Source organism: Aythya fuligula, chromosome 19, assembly GCF_009819795.1.
Source record: "Aythya fuligula isolate bAytFul2 chromosome 19, bAytFul2.pri, whole genome shotgun sequence".
Lineage (NCBI taxonomy): Eukaryota > Metazoa > Chordata > Aves > Anseriformes > Anatidae > Aythya > Aythya fuligula.
In genome coordinates, this window is record NC_045577.1 from 396,056 (window position 1) to 401,828 (window position 5,773).

Below are 5,773 nucleotides of genomic sequence, written 5' to 3' on the forward strand. Positions count from 1 at the left end.
GTGAGTAGTCTGGTTGCACCATCTTCAATTCCTACAGACTTCACCTGTCTTAAGACAGACTATGCAAAGAAGGCTGAGAGCCATGATGATATGTAAAAGACTATCCCCATCCCTACAGAGGAGCTTTCAAACTATGGAGGCTGAGGAACAGTGTGAAGGAAGACTCTGTCTTTGCCCTTGCTTTATCTCCCCTTGGAACAAAGGAGGGAACTCAATTAATAGCCTGGACTACCATTCCACATTACTGAAAAATAAATATATAACACAGTGGTTGGTTATAATGATCCCCTGGTTATCCTGCCTGAGAAAACAGTGGTGCCATCCCCCACTTTGCAGAGAAAACACTTTCAGTCTGCAAAAGCAAAGAAAGAACTGCACACTGAAAGAAAATCCTGCTTTGTTTACAGGTTGTTTATTTACAAATATACTGAAGTGTTATCTTTTTTTCCCTCTTTTTTGTTTTTGTTTACTGTGTTTGTGTATGTGTGCATGTGCACAAAGGAAGAAGCATAATGAGAAATTCATGTATCTTAGCTGCCAGACAATGGTGGCAGGAAAAAAAATCAGTGAAATGAAATTTAAAAATACTAATAAATAATTTAACAATGACAAGTAATTAAATAATAATAACAAAAAAAAAAAAAAAAAGACAATGATCTACATACATTATGGTGGTTTGTTACCAATGCAGAGGGAAAGGAGTAGGGAAACTACTGTGAGGAGAGGCAGATGGTTAATTATGAGAGAGCATATTCATATTTTTTTACAAGTTGAACAAATTGTAACAGACAGCTACAAAATACTACATTTTGATAACATAAATACAGAATATATAAATATACAAGTAATACAGCCATACACAGCTAAAAAATAAGGTATTCACTTAAAAACAGAGTTCCCAATGTTAAATATCTGGCAGTCCCTTCACAGTCACTTCTAAACAGAAGAATGGTGTGCAGAACCAAAAGGACCTTGGCTGTATCGTTTAGGAAGGCAAATAGTTTTCAGTTTATTCAGGTGGGCCTCAAATGAGCAAGACTGTGCTTAAATCCCACCAAAGTCTACAGGCTTTACATACCTGCCAAAAGTTAAGCAAGTGTGTAAGTAGTCACCTAGCAAGACAGACCCAAAACCTGAAGCCCTAGCCACATCACCGTGGGTGCAGATGTCAGCTGTCCAGGGCCACCAGCATGAGGAGGAATGAAGACATGCTAAAGATGAACCAGCACGTGCAGGGAACATCTGCTCTCCGTGAATGCATGGCATGAATGGTTTGGGCATCAGATTGTGTAAAGCACCGCCCTGAGCATTTCAGACTTTGTGTACTGTGGTTCCAGCTTCCATGGCTTTGATGTGCTTTAATATGCTCGCTTTCCTTTCACTTTTATGACCAAACTTGGGGCTTGTGGGAGCCTTTCCCTCCCTCTTTCATTCTGCTGTTCATTTTTAGTGACTTTTTGGGACAGTCAGAATTATTATGACATGGTTTGAAGAAGGTGCTCTTGCAAAGCCCAGCTTGCAGCATCCCTAGCACTGTCATGGTGAGCTGGGTTCTCTGGGGCACATGGGAAGGTGGCTTGGGAGGTATTTCTGATCCCTAAGGAAACCAGAAGGGAGTCCTGAGCACGGTATGAAGAGGTAAGTGGGCTCACATCATCTCTGAAAGGTTTGCCAGCATGAAGGCCCTTCCCCATGCAATGATGGCACAGTGAGGTGGCTAAGTTGCTGCTGATAGAGCAGTAGCGACCTCCTTAAAGGACCTGGTAGCATTCATCAGGCTTGTGTAGGGTGAGTCTGAAGAATCTACTCAGCAGGCATCGTGAGACTAATGCGAGTCATGTCTTCAGCATGGTTAGCAGCGACTGGGTTAAGTGATCTGGATGTTTTTGATGACAGTGTTTAAAGAAGTAAATAAGATCAAAATTCCTAGGATGCAGTTTCAATCTTAGTGAGTGCAACCACTATATTTTTACTTACAGCAACATAACTGTCTTTCATGTTGCGACTAAACACATTTACTTCCAGCCCCCTAACTGCTTAGAATATGGGGTTTATCCCATAGTGTTGTGAAAAATAGGGGGGGCTGAAAGGAGCAGTACATGGTAGGAATCGTTCCCTTGACATTCAACCATGCAATGGAAATATGTTGCTGCCCAGCTGAGAGCCAGTTGGTGGGTTCAGTGACCACACTGCTCAGTAACCATTCATGAAGGCAGGAAAAACTCTGTGTGCTATCATTGCTTTTATGAACAGATCTTGTAATTGCACAATAAAGACCTCTGAGGAAGCTGTTACTTAGCATATTCATTCTGATCTCACAGTAACCTTTTTTTAAACATTATCGAGCAAACACTGAAACCTAATCAATCATCTTTTACTTAATTGCATCTTGTCACCACTTTAGCTTAACATGTATTCCTTGCTTAGCCAAAACAATGATTGGAACACCATGAAGAGTTCACTTGATGCGTTTATATTAGAAAAGGGTTAATTTCCTAGGGAAAATGATCACTGTAAGGTGCATGTAATAAACTGCTGTCATGACCTCTAACCTTCAAGCTCCCATATGTGCAATCATTGTTTGTGGTTTCCGTGGAAGTGCCAGATGCTAAGAATTTTTGGCAAGGGTTTATCAAATTGACTCAGTATAAGATATTACTGTGATATGGACCATTAAACATTTTACTTTCACCTGATTGGTGACATTTCCCTTGACAACAGAAGAGTAAAACAGAAATCAAAAAGGTCAGAGGTTGCTATAGAATCTTTACTGCAGGTCCCAGGTTAAAACCACAATGATCACACTCCAGTAGGATAATTCATTCCACAAAAAAGTGACATTTATTTTGCTTTAATGAACTTTGGCCTTTGCCAGATTTAATGGGTCTGCTGGAAATCACTGACCATGCATTCCTTCCCTTGACCAGCAGCAATCCACAGTGGCAAGGGAAGCATTATGTATGCCAGATGGCTTGACTGTGTAGTGCCTGTGGCACCGAGGTGGTAGAATATGGGGGGAACAAACAGCTAAGGCATCATCATACAACACGACCAAGGGAAAGGAGATGGTATGTACAGGTACATTGCAATGAAAAAAAAGATAAGGTAGCAAACAACCATCTAAGACAGCAAAAATATTATGGTTACTTTCAGCTATCAAACGGGATATTGGATTCTTTACCTTGGAAATTGATTGTATTTTCAACACCAGCCCAGAAGCAGAGGTAGAGTGTGGGGACAAGACAATTCTCCAACTGTAGGACACATTATAGTTATCACTTAAGTCTCTGTATTACAATAAATGCCATTTTGATCCTTCCTGGAATGAGGGGACAAAAGCAAGATTTATGTCTAGTCTATAAACCCGTACATTTGAGATGGTGAACGCGCTTTTTCCCTGACTCTGAAGGTGCACAGGATGAGGATGGGCAGGAAAATATAATGAATTAATTGAGATTGGTGTTATAAATGTTTATAATGAAAAGTGCTTGCCTTCTGCCCCTGCAAGCAGTATAGCTCACCTGAGTTTTTTATGTTTCTAACATGAAGAAAGAAAGGAAATTGTTATCTTGACACGCAAATGAAAGGGAAGAATGGCTGCAAAAAGAAAATTCTTCCCATTTCAAAATATATGCAGGGGCTCACAACCTTCAACTAAAAAAACACACCCCTACAAGAAAGTGAGAGAATGGTTTACTAGCAAAAGTAACAGACCCCCCTCCCTGGGCATGGCAGACACAGTGGAGAGATGAATAGGCACCTACAGGAAGAGGAGCATCACCCTGCACAGGGTTGTTGGGTTCTTCACACATGAAGGGCCCTGTATGGGGCAGGTGGTGAGTTGGCCACTGCTCTACAGCAGGAGGGGTTTACCTCCAGGTCTGTGCTTAGCTCTGCTGCAGTGTATGGCATGTAGATTTCTCCCATAGTGCTTACCTCATCAAAGTGTGAAGATGCATGGGCTTATCTCAAGACAGAAATTTGCTTTCTTAACTAAACCTCTGACGCTCTCAGTCTGCATCTTCATGTTGGAGAAGACATGATCTTACCTGTTTCCCTTGGACCTACCACCTACCCCTATGCCATCACTCCCTCCGGGGTGCAGGGAGAGCCCTGCTGCTTGAGCAAAGAGACACATGGCTGCCCAGCAGAACCAAGCTCTGTGGGCAGAGGAGCTCTGGGGCTGGGTGCAGTGGGCACTCCTTCCCTCCCACATAGGAAGCGCGCCCCTTGGCCAGGGTCAGAGTCCAGGGAGTGTCTGCACTCCTGCAATGGAATGCTCTGTGCCTTCCCAGGAGGCTGCTGCTCTGAGCTGCTGCCAGTCCTCATCCAAAGGAATCAGATTAACCAACACTTTGGCTTGGTTTTGGATATTAGGTTCAATAGTAGTAAAGGTATTTATTTCAGAAAGGGGCCTATCCTGCCAATCTTTCCCCATGAGCTCTATTTTGAACACACCCTATAATTACTGGATATTACCCTGGCAAATTTTCCCCATGAAGTTTTCTCCACTAAGACCATGACTGTACTTGTCTGCCTCTCCACATTATAATTATCACCAGGCAATATTTATAACTATGCTATTATTATTTATGATATTTTATGCCCTATGAAAACCTATATGACATATGCTCAAACTTTGCATCTGAGATGATCAAACTTCATCTGGGACATTTCCTTCAATTTATGCATTTCTTGTTCTTCCATTTGCACCCCTAAAAGGTTAATTGGAGTATTTACTGTAAATACAGTAAATCAGCATGAAACTTGCAGTATTTCTGTTTAGATTTCAGCTCAGTGTATCTAAACCTCCCATTGTGATTTCTCTCCTACTTTTTTTTTTCTTCCTAGCTGGTGCACATTTCAGGACTTCTGATGGTTCAGGCTAGAACTGTATATCATAGATTCTTGCTGAAGCAAGATAATTAACTAAAGGAGTGCTTAATTATTCCAGGTGGACAATGGTGAATAGCACATTTATGCCTCATGCAAAACAGAAATAAACAGAATGAACAACATGTTTGCCAATCATAGCCTAGACTTGGAATTTGGCACTGGAATACTTACAAACAAAAGTAAATGTTTTATTCTCACACTCAAAAAAAAAAAAAATTAATAATAAATAAAACTCTGTCTTGTAAGCACCTTTAGTTTTAATTAATAAGATCAATACTAACCTAAATGCCTCCTGTCCCCTAACATGCATCTCCTCTCCAGAGTCATAGACCTTTCTTATTACAAAATCACTGGCTTTCTCCATAAATATAACTGTTAACCAGTTTCCTCAGTATCATATGTATAAGGGCTATAAACTAATCAGCAGATCTAGATTATGTAAAAAAATGTAGAAAGGAAACAAATGTTGAACGTCACATTTACATTAACTTCTCACAGTTCAAATGGCAATTTATCCACAACATAGTATGAATCATGCAGTAAGAAAAGGGAGGAATCTCCAGTTTCTTTGATTTATTTTTCATGTGGTTGACTGATGTCAGTATCAGTGGCTTAAAAAAAAAAAAAATAATTAAACATCCAAAAGAAAGGGAGAGAGAAAGGAGGAAAAGGTCTAGCTTCTGCAAAAATCCATTTCCTTTATATCGATGAGCTCAAACCAAAAAAAAAAAAAAAAAAAAAAAAAAAAAAGGCTGCTGAAGAGCAGGGTCTTCTGTCCTTCCACGCTTCTCTCTTGATCTGGTGCAAGTTGGGAATCAAGGGTATGGGACCAGTGGATGTGTTTTGTTTATATATGTATGTATGTAACTAGGTAGGT